The following is a 20,945-nucleotide window of genomic DNA, read 5'->3' as shown; positions in this document are numbered from 1 at the left end:
CCCGCCACCTCGCCCAGCTAGTTTTTTGTATTTTTTTTAGTAGAGACGGGGTTTCACTGTGTTAGCCAGGATGGTCTCGATCTCCTGACCTCGTGATCCGCCCGCCTCGGCCCCCCAAAGTGCTGGGATTACAGGCTTGAGCCACCGCGCCCGGCCCAGTTTTAGAAAGTTTTATTCAGAGAATAACTTTTTAAAAATTGAAGAGTCACTGGCCCTAACAAGCAAACCAATGCCAGACACTGCCTACCACCGTAGATGATGTTTCTAACATGACCAAAATAAAGCTCAATTGCTTATATAGGTTTGTCAGGCTTTCTTTTATTTGCAGCTAAATGAATTCTTGCACACACTTCCCATATTTCTAAAGAGAACATAACTCTGTTCTAACCTTCTTGACTTACTATTGCATTCATAACCTCCTCCCCATCTCTAGTAGAATGTTACTTCCCTGATTCTGAACTTTCCTTGCCCTTTTCTCAAAAAGTCTTAAACGTCAAAGTCTTTTCTGGAAAATGTTGGTATTCTTTCACCAAACCATAAAAGTGTAAAAGTAACTTACTAGCTAATAACTACATTAAAATATGCTTAACAACATTACCCACCAGGGAAATACAAAGGAGACCACAGTGGGATACCACCTCACATCCTCTAATGATGGCTATAATCGAAGATAGGTAGATTCTTTTTGATGTAGAAAATGTGACCCTCGGCCAAGCGTGGTGGCTCACGCCTGTAATCCCAGCATTTTGCGAGGCCGGGGTGAGTGGATCACCTGAGATCAGAAGTTTGAGACCAGCCTGGGTAACATGGTGAAACCTCCTCTCTACTAAAAATACAAAAATTAGCTGGGCATGGTGGCACACACCTGTAGTCCCAGCTACTCGGGAGGCTGAGGTAAGAGAATCATTTGAACCCCGAAGGCGGAGGTTGCAGTGAGCTGAGATCGTGTCACTGAGCTCCAGCCTGGGCGACTGAGCAAGACTCTGTCTAAAAAAAAAAAAAGAAAATGGGACCCTCATACACTGCTTGTGGGAATGCGAAGTGGTGCAGGTCCTTTGGCAGACAGTCTGACAGCCCCTTAAAATGTCAAATAGGGTTTCCATATGACCCAGCAATTGTACTCCTACACAGACACTCAAGTGAAAATATATGCCCACACGAAAATTTGTACACAAATATTCATGCCAGCATTACTCATAAAAGCCCCAAATAAAAACAACCCAAATGTCAATCAGCTGATGAATGGATAAATAAATGCAGTATATTTATATAATGGAATATTATTAAGCTGTGAAAAAGAATTAAGTACTGATACCTGTTAAAACATATGAACCATGACATTATGCTAACTGAAAGAAGCCAGTTCCAAAAGACACCATAATGTATTATCCAACTTGTATGAAATTTTACAACAGGCACATTTGTAGAGACATACATTAGAATTGATTGCCAGGAGCTGGAAGGAGGAGGAAAACGGGGCGTGATTGCCAATGATTATGATTTTTCTTTTAGGGGTAATAAAAGTGTTCTCAAATTGATTGTGGTGATGATGGTATGACTGTCAATATGCTAAAAGCCATTAAACAGTGTAATTTTTATTATGAAAAACAGCTTTATTTGTATAAATTTAAGGGGTACAAATTATAGGGACATATAGTGGTGACATGGACATATTACATAGTGGCAAAGTCTTGGCTTTTAGTGTAACCATTATCTAAATAGTATACACTGTGCCCATTAAGTTATCATTCCTCATTTCTCTCCTGCCCTTCAAAGTCACCAATAACTATTTTTCCACACTCTATGTTCAAGTGTACACATTATTTAGCTTTTACTTATAATTGTGGGAACATGCAGTATTTGACTTTCTGCTTGAGTTGTTTCACTTAAGATAATGCCCTCCATTTCCATCCATGTACACTTTAAAAATGAGTGAATTGTATTGTATACGAATTATATCTCAATAAACATTATATTTTTTAAAAGTAATTCAACATTCTTAGCAGAAAGGGTTTGGTTTATTTCCTTTACCAGGACCTACATCACTAAGCAGGTTTGCGTGTTTTCAATCATCTTCCTGTGGTAAGTTTTGCAAAAGAACCACTACCAGGAAATGTTCAAAAAGCAGAGCTCAGAATCAAGTGCAGATTTCTGCATGGCTTGGTGAGCCATGGCAGAAAACCACTTACCACTTACTATTTTGGTTTGATGATATGTAAATCATGGCCATGTCATAGGGATAAAGATAAATAAAGTTATCCCATATTTGTATCATGCTTGTAACACAGACTTTGGAGCAAATGATCTCAAAGGTCTTTTTCAGCTCTAAAATTTTATTAGTTTATGTAGCCATTTCCTCTCACAGCAACCCCAAGGAGAAAGCAGGCTTATATTATTATGTGATTATTGTCATTTAACAGATGATGAATCTACTGAAAAATTTAGACATTATGTTTAGTCAATAAACATAAGGAAATCATGCATTTATACTGGAAGTTAATTTCTGGACAATCCTATGGTTAAAGTATATAATGTAGAAGCTAGTGAAAGGGTCAAGATACACACACACTCACACACACACACACACACACACACATATACACACATAGACATACATATACACATACACATATGCATATATACACACACATACACACACATATACACAGGCACACATATATACACATATATACACATACATACCTGTGCATATATATGACTATGCACATATGTAGCTATACATATATATTCTGGATAGAAATAAAAATTTGTTTAGCTAACTATCTAGAATGTTTTCTTAAGAATTGATTTTGAAAAACAGAAAATCACTCCTGTGCAGATTATTTTTAACAAGCATTAGAAGCCAAACATAAATTCACAATTTTCTTTTAAGTATCTCTTCATTTACAAGCCCATGCTTTACATTCATTGAGATTCCCCAAACCACAGCTCAATCAGCTCACTGTTCTCTGTTTCTTTTTCCTAATAATTTCATCATGTCACAAAATAAGGTAGTCTTAACTCATCTTCTTCTATTGTCTGTTTGTCTCTTTCTTTCCTCTGCTATTATAAATTCCTAACACCTTAGGTCTGACCTGCCTTTATAGATTCTCAATTGCCCCTCTCTGAAATAATATAAAGCCCATTTCAGATCATCTGGCAAGAGGCAGTGCTTTATAAAACTCCAGTATACGGTAGAGAAAATACATCCCTTTTAAAGTTTAAAGATGTTTCCACCTCTAAAAAACATACTCAGAGGGAAAAAAAAAAAAAAAAGAAGCGCCTTTTAAAATGCTTGCCTTGTAGCTTCATTAATATTTACAGCTTCTCTTACACTGCTGGTGACTTCCTGGATATCTAAGCATGCTTCTACTGTAAGGGGCACTTTTTCCCTAGTTTTCTCATGGACCTTTCAAATGGTAGATCAATATTCACTTGTTGGGTTTCGGCCCTTGAAGAAACCTAATTGCTTTTGATTCTTCTTTCCTAACTATTTTGTTTTACGGTGGCCTTCCTTTGAATTCTGCTTGCTGGGGGATCAGTCTGTGTTTCCTCACCACCCTTTTCTCTCCTGTTCCTTGTGATCATGTGTTCTTTGTGCTGATGGAACGCTGGTGGCACGATTGTGAAATCAGCTTTTCCCAGGCTGCTGTTTGCCCATTGGGTGTCTTTGTGCAAATTAGAAAATAGTGCCCTTCCCCAAAGCAGATGCAGCTCTGTAGGTGCCCCGTCTAGTGAGCAGAGTAAGAGAGGATTCCACACCCCTCACTCCATCAAGCAGGTGCACCTGGGCAGAGCAATTCATAACCTCCAGAGAGCCACTGGGAGTAACCACCATCCAGATCGCTCTTCTATTTAGCTATCCTTCACAAGCCATTTATAGCATCTTGCTCCATTCAACCAAGCTACCCTGATCCTGGATAGCATCTCCAACCTAACCCCTGTCCTCAGGGTACTTCTCTCGGTGTGTTCTCTGAATGGAGCTTTATTTCAGCAAGCAAACAGCAGTGCCTCTTGACTGAGCCTGAATCAGTAACAGCTCTGGGTATACAAGGTGGTGGTTCAGTACCTATTTTCTCAAAATCTCTGAGCCTCAGGTTTCTTATCTGTAAAACTAGTGTAAAGACAACCATCTCAGTGCTGTAGGGAAGAAAAAAGTGAGAAGCTGTACATAAAGAATTTAGCCCAGTGCCTGGAGCATAAAGAGCTCTCAAAAATGGCAGTTGCTATCAGTGTTGTGCATGTTATTTTTAAGAACACTTACTGATGGATAAACTGCCAAAGATCAGCAAGATATTTCCACCACTGAATTTGTTGCCATGATAAGGCATTTTGCCTCACTAGCATGATATCTTACAAAGCTGAAATTCTTGTAGCCCAAAGAGCAACTGTAAATGAATACAGAAGATTCCAACTCAACAGACCTGTAAACTTGAAATTCAAGCTTCTTTCCAGAGAAATCTGACATTCATAACATAGAAGGCTCAGAAAGGATATTAACCTTAATTCTCTAACACGCAAATTCTAGGTAAGAATTTTTTTTTTTTTTCTTAGACGTAGTCTCGCTCTGTCACCAGGCTGGAGTGCAGTGGCATAACCTCGGCTCCCTGCAACCTCCACCTCCAGCGTTCAAGCGATTCTCCTGCCTCAGCCTCTCGAGTAGGTGGGATTACAGGTGCATGACACCACGCTCGGTTAATTTTTGTATTTTGTGTTTTTAGTTTCACCATGTTGGTCAGGCTGGTCTCAAACTCCTGACCTCGTGATTCACTCGCCTCAGCCTTCCAAAGTGCTGGGATTACAGACATGAGCCACTGCGCCTGGCCATTTCTTAAAATTTTTAATGAATCATTTGTTGAACAACTACTTTGTGCTGGACATTGTTCTAGTAGCTCCTATATACATTGTCTCATTTAAATCTCCCCAAAACCTTGAACACTGAGCATCATTATCTACATTGTAGAGGTAATAAAACTGAGACTTAGAGGGGCTTGCCTTGACCAAGGTCATCAAGCTAATGAGTCTCATTAGAATTCAGGTTTTATGACTCTTAAATAATTTTTTACTATTACACCACTCCAATTTCCATTTCCATGAAATCCTGATTATCCAGGCAATACAGGGTGCTGAGAGAGGAGTCCCCAGGGGAAGAGAGGGTTGGCATTAACATTTCTGAGTGGAGAAGCAGGTTGCTAATGGAAATATTGGCTAAACAAGGCATGCTGGAATGGTGGTAACTGGCTTGGACACCTACCAAATGAGGCTCAGGATTCTGCTGGGGAGGGAGGGTCCACCCTAGAATGCTTGAAACTATAGAAGATGCCCTTGGGGCACTGTAGCCTTGATCAGGTACCTGAAGGGGCAATAACAACATTGTGCCTTTGTCCAGGGTAATGACAAGGCTCTGATGAAGCTGCAAGTTCTTGGAGATCTGCCCAGACTAGCTTCTGTGAAGGCGATAATCCAGTTTGTTTTGAAAAAGATGCCATAGACCTTTACACAACATTTTTTTAACACACAAAGTTTTGCTATAGATTTGTTTTCTGATTATAAAAACATTTCAACTAACAACAAATGCTGGATCCCAACATTTTCCCAGGCTATGTTATACACCTAAATCTTGCCCACACCAGACCAGTCATGTTTTCAATTTTAATGGCAGTCTACTAACAGACCAGGAAAAGTATTTCGCAGCTATGTCACTTAATTCCCTTGGTACAGTATCTGACATTATATGGTACTCAGTGAAGTATTTAATAAAAAATTTAGCACAAACAGGAGGATAGGCAAGCTACTCAATAGTTGGCAAAAGAAATGTACACAGTGTACATTACCATTTCCTTATAAAAGCATAGCATCCTTAACTTTCATCTACAATTCCAGGAAACAATTCTATTCAAAGTCACTTGGCTGTTGGCTGTCTCTTTATTTTAACAGCAATGTTATTGGACTTTTAAAAGTATGTTTCTGGCATTAAAATATTATTTAATGTCAGGGCAGGATTTCAAAGACTTCAATAGGCTATAGAGTTTTCCATGGGGGTGTGTGTGTGTGTTGGAGTGAAGACAACACTTGAATTGCAAGGCATTGTGTCCTGAGCACTGTTTCACATTGATTTCACACATTATTTTATTTAATCTTCACAACCTCTCTGACTGTAGATATTCTTATTCTCCTTGTATCGATGGAAACTAAAGCCATTGCAGGCATTGCTCACCCAGGAAAGGGTAACTCATTAATTTCCTCTTCTCTCTTAAGTAACTGCACCATCAGGTGCACAAAGTTGTTGGTGCTGGGAAAGGCAGACAGCCCTCCACCTTTCTCAGTGACTGTCGTGAATCCATTATCAAGTCCTGTTGCTTCAATCAAATGTTTGCTGCCCCTTGAACACAACCGCCTGGCTCACATTATTTCTTGCCTTGGCAAACAGTGCCATTCTAACTGGATTTTCTACCTCTTGAGCTTCTCCTCTCCAACTCATCCTCCACGCTTCTCTGAATTATCTTTTTATGTCACAAATCTAACGATGTATTTCTTCTGTGTTTAAGCCTTGGATGGTTGCCTGTGAGCAGAATAATGACCCAACTCTTGTGAGCTTCACCTCCAGCCTTCACTGGCAACCCTCCTGTCACCAACCATTTGTTAAACGTGTTCACTTCAAGATGGGAATTTTCCATCATAACTTATTTACCTATCCAATGCTCAATTCATCACATTTCTGTCCTCCTTTCAGTCTCCACTCCACAACACAGTACCTGCCACACCAATGATGCTCAAAAAGTAGCAATTCCTCCTCTTTTTACCTTCCCTGTTTCAGTCCCAGGACTTTTTGCTCCCTAGCACTGGCCTATAGTCAAGTGAACAATGACAAGTGTTCACTTACCCGGCTCCCTAGGTAGACAGAAATCCCTATCCAGGCTTTTCTTACCATCTTTCCATTCATCTTACTTCCTGGCATAAAGTCTGGTACATCACAAATCTCTAATAAAGTTTCTGAATTAAATAAGGACTTCGGCAGAGAGGTTGCAAATCTTGAAGATTTTCAGACCTTGAATTTATTGGGTCACATTCTGGTAGTACTTGTGGAAAACTGCAGTTTTGGTAGTGGTCTTTAACAATGTATCATCTCTTCAACACAGGACGACCCATTACATTAAAATCCTTTTGCTCCAAAAATGTTATTATTCTGTAAACTGGGGCCCCAAATATCAAGGGAGTTATATCACCTCAATTAGCATGAACAGCCTCTAATACTATATAGTGAGATTTTCACAACAAATGCCTCTGTTGGGTACTCTGGCTCTAAACCTTCCCCTTCCATTCCAAGTCTCTCTACAGAAAAGTTGCAAACAAAACTAAATTAACCATATGACACACTCATCACCCCCACCTTTATTCCCTGCTGAGAATATTTATTTATTTTTCAACCCTGCAAAGATTTTCATCCTGAGTAATTCGATTTGAAAGTAGCAATTGTGAACATTGACTCTATTCATTTCGTTGATAGTGATAAGCTGAAATAACGATCACATGTTGTGACCCATGAGTCAAACCCACAGAGATGGAGCAAAGGTCACCTGCAAAAAGACGTTAACCTGAGAGCATTTCAACAGGATGTTTTCACATGTCTACACAGAAATCACTTTTGGTTTTGGTTTTTGACATGGGAGCAGGTTTCTTAGTTTTGAGAATGGGGGGCGGGGGCAGATGGAAGAGGAGTCTAAAAAGTTGGTATTCAGGAAAAATAATTCATTTTAGGAATGGGGCAGAGAATATAATCACCAGAATATGAAAATATTTGATTCTTCTATTTTTCTGCCGATCACTAGACACTTTGAGGCTCCTTCTGGTAAACAAAGAAAAAAACAAGAAATAAAAGAAAATGTAAGCCCTATTTATTAACTAGCAGATCCCTTAAAAGTATATGATAAAAGTGAGGCAAAAGTAAATAATGTAAGTAAGATTTGGAGAGTTACCCGCTAATTCATCAAAGCTCAAGAAGAAATTGGGGGACCACCCACTGATACTGTGACCCTTCCAACTTCAATAGATATCACCTATGAACAAACTCACATAGTACTTAGTATGTACCAGGCACTGTTCTAAGCATTTTACATGTATTAACTCACTTAATCTTCATTATTACTCCTATTTTACAGATGAGGAAATTGAGACACAGAAAAATTAGTGACTTGTCCAAGATCACACAGCAGCAATTAGGGGTTCAAATCCAGGCTCTCTGGCTCCAGAATCTGTGCTCTCACCAATATATCACACTGCCTGAGTTCATATTTTGTGCTCAGCTTTGTGTTATGTAGTTTATAGCCACTATGGTACTTAATCTTTTCACTCATCGTGCAAGACATTTTTGTTTGTCTATTTGTTTGTTTGTTTGTTTTGAGATGGAGTCTCGCTCTGCCTCGCCCAGGAGTGCAGTGGTGCAACCTTGATCTCGGCTTGAACCTCCACCTCCCAGGTTCAAGCGATTCTCCTGCCTCAGCCTCCCAAGTGGCTGGGACTACAGGCGTGCACCACTATGCCCAGCTAATTTTTGTATTTTTAGTAGACATGGGGTTTCACCATGTTGGCCAGGCTGGTCTCAATCTCTTTACCTAGTGATCCGCCCACCTTGGCCTCCCAAAGTGCTGGGATTATAGGCATGAACCACTGGGCCTGGCCCGCAGGACAGTTTCATATCTCTTTTGTACAGATGAGAATACTGAGGCTAGGTAAAGTAAAAAACAAACAAACAAAAAAAAAAATCTGCCAAAGGAAGACAGCTTAATAATGTGTCGTGTACATGACAGACCTGGTGCTCAGAATGGTTTATCTGACCACAACACCCAGACTCTAAACAACTACACTGTGCTATAACTTTGAGTGAGGGAGTCAGTATCCACATCTATAAAATAGGTATAATGACAATGTTCCTAACTCACAGGGCCATTATAATGACTGAAAAAGATGAAAATCATTTTACAGGTTGCAAAGAAAAAAATCATTTATACAATTGTGAGGAGAAAGTACAGTTAGCATAAAGAGTAAGTTAGCATCAAATGGCTGAGTTGAAGTATATTCATTAATTCATACAACAAATATTTTTGAACCCTTGCTATATATCAGGCAATTGGCTAGGTTCTCGGCACCCAATAGTGCCCGGAAACAACCAACAGGGCTCCTGCTGCTTCAAGTAGGGTTCCTTCTAGTATATAAAGAAAAGACAAGAAAGAGAGATGAAATTCATGTCTATTAAATGGCTAATCCCTTAAAAGTATGTGATGGAATAATTCATCGTAATATAGTCACATAACCTAATTATTGACATCTGAAGCCTCCTCCAACCCTGAGATTTTCAAGCTTAGTTTTTAGCCTCATGACAAGAGATAATCCTAATCTTTATTTAATTCACTGAGACCGCTAGCCTAGAATTCCCAGCCACTTTTCTATTGATTTTAGCAAATTCTAAATAATGGTCTCTATAATAATTACTGTTCACATTTCTTGCTATTTCACGGAAGGGCCACTACTTAAAGCTGAAATTGCTTCCTCCGTCTGCACCCTGAATCCTATTTTCCCTGACCTACTTCTCCCATATTCACCGCTCATCAAACCAACATGAAAATTCATTTCTTTTTTGTCACCTGACATCATTCCTATCCATTTCGACTAACTTAAGCCTCTTTTCAACTAAAATTTAAATCACTTCAGTTATTAACCCATATCTACTTTAAGCCATTTTAGAGTTTTCCTTTTACTCACAAATCTCTCCCATATACAGACTGGTTTTGCTAGATCCCTTCATTTCCTTAGGTACAGTCATCATTTCTTGCCAACTGCTTCCATCATCAATTTCCTGAGACCTCACATGAGGCTACCAGTTTATTTGGTCCTACTAAAATGGTCTTCCTAGCCAGGCGCAGTGGTTCATACCTATAACCCTAACACTTTCAGAGTCTGAGGCAAGAGGACTGCCTGAAGCCAGAAGTTCTAGACCAGTCTGGCACCCTGGTCAACATAGCGAGATTTTATCTTAAAAAAAAAAAAAAAAAAAAAGCCTGGGTGCAGTATCTCATGCCTGTAATCCCAGCATTTTGGGAGGCTGAAGTGGGTGAATCACTTGAGGCCAGGAGCTTGAGACCAACTTGGCCAACATGGCAAAACCCTGTCTCCAGTAACAATACAAAAATTAGCCAAGCATAATGGCACACGCCTGTAATCCCAGCTACCTGGGAAGCCAAGGCGTAAGAATTGCTTGAGTGTGGGAAGCAGCACTTTGCAGTGAGTCAAGATCGCACCACTGCATTCCAACCTGGACGACAGAGCAAGACTCCATCTCAAAAAAAAAAAAAAAAATCTTCCTCAGTTCTCATACTCTGCAACTTAACTTGTGAATTTTACATAGCCCTTTGTGAACATTTCCACTCCTTGGTTTCCCTAAGGCTGCATTAAGATGGAGAAGTGCTGGAGTCAGAGAGATTGGGGATCCAGGACTGACTCAGCCACTTCCTAACTGTATGACCTTATATCAACTACTTAATGTTTCTAAGTCATGTTTTCTTCATCTGAAAAACAGAAACCTGTTCTCACTCATAAAATTGTTCTGAGAATTCAAAATCTATTGTATGTCAAGCCTGGAGAATAAGATCTCACTAAGCGTTACCCATTATCATTATTCCTATTACTATGGCTCTGTAATGACTACAGCTACAACTGCTGCTGCTGCTAGTACTACAAAGGGGCATCTTCTGCCTCTTAAATCATTCCCCTTTCTCCTACACTGGTTCCTCTTCATTCCATCCTAACAGCAGGGATCTTCCATGATAAGCCCTCAGTCACCCACTCTCAGGGAATACATCTTTGCATCTGCTATAAACTTCATTCAGTGCCACATGTGAATTGCTTTTAGAATACCTTCACTTCAGTTGGCTAGGTTGACATCACCACCAGTTCACCAATGTCAACAGCATAGTCTCCTCCAGACATCATCAGTCTCTGCAACATACCATATCTCCCTTGGAGCCTCACACATGAAAGCTGGGAGTCCTTCAGGATCATTTTCTTTTGCATTTCCCCATCACCAATTACCACACTTTTGGTGCTTTATCTTTGCCGTATTTTTCTGATTCTTCTCTCCTTTCACTCTGGCTTAAGCCATTACTGCTTGCTGAATGATCAAGATTTTCTCCGGCCGTGTTCTCTTTCTTTTGGTGATACATTCACTACCAATGTCAGTTTAATGTAACTTTTATCATTTTGTGATCTGTTTAAAAATCTAAAACTATTTGCTTTTGAATCAAGGCCAGACTAGTCACTTTGACATCAATTCACCCACCTTTCCTCTCCATCATTTTCTCTAGAAATGGCCAAATGGAGACTCCATTTCAGTCTGAGTCTTTATTTATTTGCCCCATAAATCATGGTCATTTCAGTCCTCACGGTTGAGCTTATTTTATTCTTCTCACCCAGATCCTTGTGTCCTTTTGAATAATCAAGTTTACACTTTCTCCAAAGTTCTCCATGAAGTCTACCATTGTGTGTGCATGTGTGTGTGTAAGGAAGGGGAGAGGAGGAGGGGAGACCAAGTTTCCAGGCAAACTTTGGGTCAGACAGGCCTGGGTTAGAGTCCTGTCTTTTTTCCTGACAAACCATGTGACCTTACACAAGTTGCTTAGCCTAAGATTCAGTTTCTTCATTTGTAAAACACATATTACATACAGCAGCAGTTCTCAAAGTGTGGTCTACAGGTCTATGGAGCAGGAAGGGGGAGGAATATCCTCAGATCTTATCAGGGAGTCTGGAACAACAAAACCGTTTTTACAATAACACTAACGTATTGTTTGGCCCTTGTCACTGTCTTGGCATTTGCATTGATGGTGCAAAAACAATGACGGATAAAACTGCTGACACCTCAGCCTCAGCTGGAATCCAGGCGGTGGCACCCAACTACACTAGGGATCATTGTACTCTTCCCCACTTAATGCTTGTAGTGAGGAAGAAACAGAAAGAGAGAGGTAGAGAAAAGAGATGGAGGGAAGGGGACAGTTCATTTGTGCTGAATGAAGGAGTAAAAATGATTAATCATATTAAATCCTGTCCCTTCAGTGCTAATCTTTTTAATATTCTCTGTGATAAACTGGGTGGTATACATAAAGCACTTCTGCCATTCACTGAAGTATAACGACTGCTTCAAGAGAAAGTATTTGGGCAATTGTTTGAGTTGTGAGCTGAACTATTGGCCTTTATCAAAGGGCGCCAATTTTACCTGAAATAGTGACAGAGATAAACTATGATTATTGGGACTTGGGTATTTGGTAAACATTTTCTTGAAAATGAAAGAAGAGACCCTGTCACTTCAATGATAGCAACTGACAGCATTTGTTGCCAAGGATAAAATTTGGTCTATTAAGTGAAAATTGGAATTTTGGAAGACTTATAGCCGCCAATGTGAGCAGCTTGACAGCTTCCTAATATGTAAAGGCTTTTCTGATGAGATAGGTGTTGACAGAAACACACGTGACTTTTAAAACATATATTATATAATGAAATGTGTCAGCATTTGGAGATCTGCATAATTCAGTGAGCCAGCATTTTCCAAATGACCAATGTGTAATGTTACTACCTTAAGCATAGGCAATGTGCAAGATAATCAGTAGATTTCAAGTTAATAGAGTAAAAAATGAATATATCTCTGATTCCACAATGCAACTAACTTTCCAGAAACTTCTACATTTTGGGTTTTAACTTAATATCAAAAGACAACATTCACAATTATCTGAAAAGGATATTAAAATGCTCCTTCCTTTTCCACTACATATCTACATGGGGCCAGATTTTCTTCATATACTTCAACCAAAACAACATATCACAATAGATTGAACGTTGAAGTAGATACAAGAATCTAGCTATTTTGGAAGTCAGATGCTAAAGAGATTTGTGAAAAATATTAAAATAATGCTGCTCTTGCCACATTTAAAAATGTATAAATTACAGCATTTTTATAAAATATAATTTGTTAACATATATTTTATGTTATGGGTTATGGGTTAATTATTGTTATTTTAAATGAATCAATCAATTTTTAAATGTTTTAGTTTTAATTCTTAAAATAGTAAATATCTATCTGTCTATCTATCTATCTATCTATCTATCTATCTATCTATCTATCTATCATCTATGGTTATATATAACCCACATAAACAAAAGCTCTTTGGGGTCCTCAATAGGTTTTAAAAGTCTAAAGGGTTCCTGAAACCAAGAATTTTGATAATTGCTGTTATAGAGTGGTTTTGAAGGTTAAATGTGTTTCCTTATGTAAAATGTCCAGCATAGATCCTGGTAGCTAGTGGGTGTTCAATAAATATTAGTTTCTTACAAGCAGTTAAGCATAATCTGTACTAAAACATGGGTTCATATATTTTCTAAGATAAGCATTTAAGCATAATCTGTACCGAAAATATCTGATCAGCTCATATATTTTCTAAACTAGAATGTGTACACACACATGCAAATGTTGTTTTTGTAGTTTATCTAATGAGATTACAGTGACTTGTTCGAAAGTCTTTCCAGAATACCACCATTTAGCTGGGTATTTAGTAGGTGCTTAATTAATAGTTCATATAGTAAAATCTGTATACAAGTTCTATTTTTGAAAACTTTAGCTGTCAAGATTGCAACAGTAAATCTGAAATATAGAATCATTTTAACATTAAAAATAATACTTTAAATCATTTCAATAACCTAGCCCTCCTGGTTTTTTTTTTTTTTTTTTTTTTTTAATTTAATGAATCCAGGCCAATACCATCTCTTGCCTGAATTTTTTCACCTATTTCGTAAACAACCTCCCTGCCTCCACTGATGTCACCCTTTGGCTCATTTTCAGTTCAGTAGCCACAGCCTTCCTGATAAACACAATGAGATTATGTCTCTTCCCTGCTCAAAACTCCCCTATCTTTGTGTCTAGCTCTGAGTACAGCCAAAATCCTTACTTAACCGGCATACTTCACTCCAACACCTCTCTGAACTAACCTCCTACTGCGCTCCCTCCTGGTCTGGTCACTTTGCTTTGGCCACCTGATTTTCCATGCTATTCTCCTGACACACCAGACCTTTTGCACTTATTTTCATTGCTGGAAAACCTTCCCCCAGAAATCCCTCAGTTCTTTCAACTATTAGGAGAAAATCTTTCCCTGGAAACCCTCTAAATTGCCATTATCCCTTGGGCAGCCCACATGGCCCTACACACACAAACAACGAGCCTCCCACTCCTATTCCTCCTCTCCTTAGCAGTTACCACTATCTAATATACTTCCTATTTGATTATTTATTTGTCTGTCCCCACTACTGAAATGCAGTTTCCATGACAGTAGGGTCCTTGTCTGTTTTTTCTATTATGTGCCTGGCACACAGCAGCCAGCCAATATATATCTGTTGAATGGATTAATGAATGAATAAACGAATGAACAACAATAGAAACATTACCAATTCAGATTCCTTCTCAAGAACTTAAAGGAAAGAGATAACCTTCTGAGCAACATCCCTGGGATACATTTATAGGGAATCCTGACCTTCATCTCCAAATCTCCCATGGAGAGTACATTTCAGTACCCATGGAAAACGCAACAGTTTCAAGAAGATTGGCAATTTTCCTGGATGATGGTATGAATTTTCTTTGTTCTGGGAATGAAGACTAATAATACCTCAGGCAGAGGACAGTAATTGACTTAGGCCATCCCAGCAGGGAAAGCAAAAGCATTTGGGGAAAGAAAGATCATGACTGCTCAAAATGCAGCATCTTCCAGTTAAACCTGAAGGTAAGGAAATAATACATTTTTTTCTCATTGGGTTGGATACTTGATTTTACCCTGAGAACCTTTGCATCATGGCTGAATATCTTGAGGAAAACCCACCAGGAAGTCATTTAAAAAGCAACACATGCTATGAAGGAAGCAAATCTAATTCAATTTCAGGAACACATTCTCAAAAAAAGAATAAAGCATAATGAGAACCTGCTGCCTCAAACCACAGCTAGGTGGGAAGCCAGGCTGCAGGGGCAACCATCATTCAACAGCTCTGCATCTGGATGGAGCGCCCATGGCCTGAAAGAGTGACTCAGGCTCAGAATTGTTATAATTTATCTGGCTTCTGGCTTCAGCTGCCCTGCCTTCAGTCAAGCCACAGTATCCCAAGCATCCATTCCAAGATACATGGAGATCTCTCTGTTTCTTTCTAAGTTTCTCTCAAAACAGAGATAGAATGCATTGCTTCTCTGATAACATTTCCTAAAATGGTATCAATGGACACCTTCCCTCCGGATTTTCTCTCTCCAACAGTGTTTAAAGCAGTCTTTGTCAGGCTTCCAAACAAAACCTTCAGGGCTCCTTAATAAATTGCTGACGACCAGAAAGATAGTGTCATATAGAGCACATGGCACGTAAATCTTCATGGCACGTAAATCTTCACTATGTCATTTAAAGGTATGCGGACAAGTTATTCAACTTCTGTTTCATTTCCACTGTCCCTTAAGATGGAAATCACACATGTCTTACTCTCATAGATTGGCTGGAAGTTAACTGAGATAAGGCAAGTACATGAAGTATGAACAGCAAGGCTGCATTCAAAAGTTAGTTAATAAAGTGAAAGCTGGCTGGACACAGTGGCTCACCTCACCCAGCAACTGGGGAGCTGAGGTGGGAGGATCACTTGAGGCCAACAGTTCAAGAGCTGCCTGGACAACATAGTGAGATTCTGTCTCTACCAAAAATAAAATAAAATAAAAAACTAGCCGAGTATCGTGGCACATGTCTGTAGTCTGAGCTACTCAGGAGGCTGAGGCAAGAGGATTGCTTGAGCTTTAGTTCAAGGTTGCAGTCAGCTATGATCGTGCCACTGCACTCTAGTCTAGGTGACCCTTTGATTGTTTTCATCTTTCTTTTTTATAGTACTGAAATCCTAATTCTGGTGTGGCTATCCAGTGGCTAATTATAATCACTACAGGAGAATATTTAGGAAAAGTAACTATAAATACTAAATATTTAGGAAAATATTTAGAAAAAGTAACTGTAAATATTGAGTCTCTAAAATAAAAAATAAAGTGAAGGCTTGCATAGGGTGAAAACACCATTTGCATCCTAGAAATCATACACAGTTGTTCTCAGCCAGATGCTCAAACTGTGAAAGTGCCACGAGAAATGTGTCAAGTCTCCTAAGACATATCTCTCTGGGACCAAGGTTCACTGAGAAGAACAGCTAGCAGCATCACCTATGCTGCTTATATCCTTCTTTCTCTCTATCTCTTTCTCTCAAGAGGGGATGGGGGACAGCAGCTAGTACATAAAGTGCATATAGGATGGGACTCTTCTGTAAAGCACAGAACAAGATGGCTGGTAGAAAGTGAATGTTCCGTACATGGCTTCAATATTATGATCCTTCCTCACCCCTGGTAAAATCTTCTAGTTCTCAGATGTTTTTCCCATGGAATTTCAAATCAGACACAGACAGAAGGATGGGCAACTTCTTTTTTTTTTTTTTTGAGATGGAGTTTTGCTCTGTTGCCCAGGCTGGAGTGCAGTGGCACAATCTCCACTCACTGTAACCTCTGCCTTCTGGGTTCAAGGGATTCTCCTGCCTCAGCCTCCTGAGTAGCTGGGACTACAGGCGCCCGCCACCACACCCAGCTAATTTTTGTATTTTTAGTTAAGACGGGGTTTCACTATGTTAACCAGGATGGTCTCGATCTCCTGATCTCGTGATCCTCCCGCCTCGGTCTCCCAAAGTACTGGGATTACAGGTGTGAGCCACCGTGCCCGGCCAGGATGGGCAACTTGTATGCCACAATAACAAAAAACAGAGCCCTGAACTGCTCTCTGCATAGCTCTGCAAGGTGTTGGAAGTTAAGTAAGATGAAGACATTGCACAATAATATAGTGAAACATCATTTCTTCAACCGAGTCTTTGGCCCCGAAATGAAACTATTTCCTCCTGAGATATGCTTCTGTGCTACCAGGCACTACCATAATCATAATACTTGTTTTAATTACTTAAGTTTTCCCCCACTAAACCGTGGGGCAGGCAATAAAGGGCAGAGACTAGGCTTGGCACATTGTAGGAATTTGGTGAATATTTGTTGAACAAGTGATAAATGAGCTATGTATGCATGTACGGATATACACTGAAAAATACGTGTGTGTGTATCCTATTCAATACCTTCAAATTCTCTGCTTTTTCCTCAAATGAAGTTTTCAGATTAAAGCACTTCTAGGCTCAGAACTAATTTATTACATGCCAAAGAGTAACCTACAACTTGGAGTTTATAAAAACCTTGCATTATACTTTAGAGCTCTAGCAGCTTTGTCTGTGACAGTCATCATATTGTTTTTGTTTCAGACTTTCCACTTCAGAAGCTATATTCCCTGGATTTTATTTTTCTCTTTAAAAATATCTAATGCAGAAATGTTGAAAATCTTAAGTAAATCTCTTGAGAGCCTGCAAGTAAGCATACCCAAATACAGGGGAAAGAGTGATTCCCACGAAGCATGCATCTCATCAAGAACTTTGCAAGGTACCTGGTGAAATGAGATGCAACGGCTTGCAAAAAGAGGGAATTAATTTTTCGAAGGCACACCTGAAATTCAGTACCTTAATCATTTGCAAATCCTCTTTGATTATTTCCATCCTTCTTGTTTTAGTATCGAGCTCCTAGTTCTGATATGGTTGTCCAGTGGCTAATTCTAATCACTACTGGAGGATATTTAGGAAAATTAACTATAAATAAAACTTCAGTCAAACCTGACTTGAGGTTTGACTCAGTTTCCCAACTAAAATTAATAATAAAAACAAGATGCAACCTTTCTAAAATGATAAAATATACCAATAGGTTTAAAACGTTTAATTGTCAGGATTGTCAGTTAAAAGCAGGAAATAACCATTTGAGGTTTTCAGGTAACCTTCCAAAATAAATTCTATTAGAAACAAATTGTTCCAAAATTTATATCGTGTGATGTTCTGAGTTATTGGCCTGATTTCCTCAGGTCTCTCTACACACAGGTAGAAGGGAGAAGAAAAACAACTGGCTTTGCCCATAGGCAATAACATTTGAAGACCATTAGGCAAATATTCAGCAATTAAGGTAAATTGTTCTCTCTCTCCCTCCACACTTTCCTCTCCAAACGGCACTGTATTTACAGCAGGGGAAGGGCTGTGCTCTAGAGATGTCCTGATAGAAAGGGACAAGAAGATTTGCAAATTTTCAGGGAAATGTCTGGATTGTCAGGGCTCTGTGATAGAGTGGATGGGCTGGTCAGCATCATTTTCTGAAGTGTGACTATCACCTGGATTTGGAGGGTAAGGATTCAACTACTAGAATCCATGTTTCCAACGTTTTTGCCAGTTTTTAAGGTCACAGTCATGGCAGCCTCTGTACCACATAAGGTCATATGAGTTTTTCTAGGCTCCCTGAACACCAGTCTCAGGCCTGCCTTCCATCACCAACTATAAGGTACATCTATACAATGGAATACTATGCATCCAAAAAGGGCATGAACTGTTGATATGACAACATGGATGAATCTCAAAAGCAAGTGCTAAGTGAAAAACAAAACAAAACAACAACAAAAAAGTGATGAAATATGAGGTAATTCCATTTATATGAAATTCTAGCAAGGGCCAAGGATTAGAGGAAATATTGACTGTGAAGGCGCAAAAGGGAATATTTTGAAGAAGTAGAAATATTTTGTATCTTGGCTGTAAAAGTCATAGTTACAGGATTCTATACATTTATCAAAACTCATTGTCTTATACACATAAAATTGATCAATTTTAATGTGTGCCAATCATACCTCAAGAAAGCCTGATATGAGTCAAGCACAGTGGCTCATGCCTGTAATCCCAGCATTTTGGGAGGCCAAGATGGGAGAATCACTTGAGCCCAGGAGTTTGAGAACAGCCTAGACACCATAGTGAGACCTCACCTCTACAAATAACAACAACAACAATAATAATAATAATAATAATAATTAACCAGGCATAGTGGCACGTGCCTGTAGTCCTCAGGAGGCTAAGGTAGAAGGATTGCCTGAATCTGGGCGGTTACAGCTGCAGTGAGCCATGATCATGCCACTGCACTCCAGCCTTGGCAGCAAAACAAGACCCAGTTTCAAACAGGAAAAGAAAAGAAAACCTGATAAGAAAAAATAAAAATTATAACAATAAAAAATATGTAAACAATGCCTTATTTGGCTGATGCTTGAAACTGAAGCACTCTATTTCCATGAGGAAAAAAAATGTATTGCCTAAGCACCATAACACATTCAATTCTCAAAACTAGTAGGCTATTCCCAAAGAAAACATTTCTCAAACTTTAATGTGCATATGAATCACCTAGCGAACCTGATTCAGTTAATCCATGGCAGTGTCAGAAATTCTAAGAAGCTCCCAGGAGATACTGATGCTGCTGGCCTGCAGATGACACCTTAAATCAGGTTCTAATTGACCCAGAACTTTTCCTCCAATGAGAAGCTGGGATTTTTATCACACATTGATTGTGTTTGTTCCAAACACAGCATACGCCACTTTCATTTGCTTTCTTAATTAGATAACTTAATTATATCACATTAAACAATGTATTTTGAGTGTGAAAAAAAGTTGATTTGCTGAAAACTATTTGAATATTTTGTAAAGACTCAATAAAGATGAGTTTATAAAACCAATACCCTTGAATTTGATGTGAACATGACAACTACAAAAGATGGTATAAATTTAGAGGGCTTCTGCACAGATTCCTTCAAAATTATGTTTTTTTAAACAAGTTTTCTGAGTGATAATTGACATAAACTTCAGATGTTTAATCAGTACAATTTTATAAGTCTTGACATATGTGTGTATACATGAAACCATCACCACCACTAACATCATGAATCTATCCACCATACACAAACAAGCTTGTAGAGATGGATATTAAAAAGTTGAAAATAAAAAATATAATGCATGAAATTAATGTAAGATTAAATGTTACAGAGGAAACTATTAATAAACTTGAAAAGGTAGCAATACAAACTATTCAAAATGAAACACCGGCAATAGACTGAAGGAATTGAAATAACATACATATACATACATATATATATACTTACACTGTATATACACATGCTATACATTCTAAAGCAACCACTAAAATATCACTACCACAAGTTATAGTTAATAAGCCAACACAAGAGACAAAATAGAATCAAAAGCATTCAACCCAAAAAAATGCAGAAAAAGAGAAAAAGAATAACAAAGAACGGACAAATGGCAAACAAATAGTAAGATGGGAGATTTAAACTCAATCATGATAGTAATCACATTAAATGTAAGCTGTCTAAAAACTCTAAAGACATAGACTGTCCATTTGGATTATTAAAAGTAATATGTAAGTACATGCTGCCGATTTAAAACCACTTTAAATATATAGATACCAAAAGGACAACCAAAAAAAAAAAAAAGAGAAAGGTAAATTAGACTTTAAGAAGTCCCTTTATAATTTATTTTGTGCCCCTAAATGTGCCCTTTTATAATTTATCCTTCCTGCCTCCTCACCCTTACACCCCTCCCCTCCCCCATGTCCCAGTGACCTAATGGTTTGTGCTCAGGTACCATTAATTGCAGTAACTAGACTTATTTTTTATTTTTATTTTTATTATACTTTAAGTTCTATGGCACATGTGCACAACGTGCAGGATTGTTCCATATGTATACATCTGCCATGTTGGTGTGCTGCACCCATTAACTTGTCATTTACATTAGGTATATCTCATAATGCTATCTCTGCACCCTCCCCGCTCCCTACAATAGGACCCGGTGTGTGATGTTCCCCTTCCTGTGTCCAAGTGATCTCATTGTTCAATTCCCACCTATGAGTGAAAACATGCAGTATTTAGTTTTCTGTTCTTGCAATAGTTTGCTGAGAATGA

At 38.7% G+C, this 20,945-nt stretch overlaps 1 long non-coding RNA gene across 1 annotated transcript in view; it reads right to left on the bottom strand.

The window, feature by feature from the left end:
• LOC105540572 overlaps positions 1–20,945 on the bottom strand; it is a 423,715-nt gene that overhangs the window by 281,853 nt on the left and 120,917 nt on the right. Inside the window, exon 2 of the long non-coding RNA XR_001006210.1 lies at positions 7,977–8,057. This is a non-coding gene — a long non-coding RNA (uncharacterized LOC105540572). The remainder of the gene's footprint in view (positions 1–7,976; positions 8,058–20,945) is intronic.

This window comes from Mandrillus leucophaeus, unplaced genomic scaffold (assembly GCF_000951045.1).
Source record: "Mandrillus leucophaeus isolate KB7577 unplaced genomic scaffold, Mleu.le_1.0 Scaffold222, whole genome shotgun sequence".
In the NCBI taxonomy this organism is placed as follows: domain Eukaryota; kingdom Metazoa; phylum Chordata; class Mammalia; order Primates; family Cercopithecidae; genus Mandrillus; species Mandrillus leucophaeus.
The sequence above is the reverse complement of the archived record's forward strand: the minus strand, read 5'-3'. Positions and strand labels throughout refer to the sequence as shown.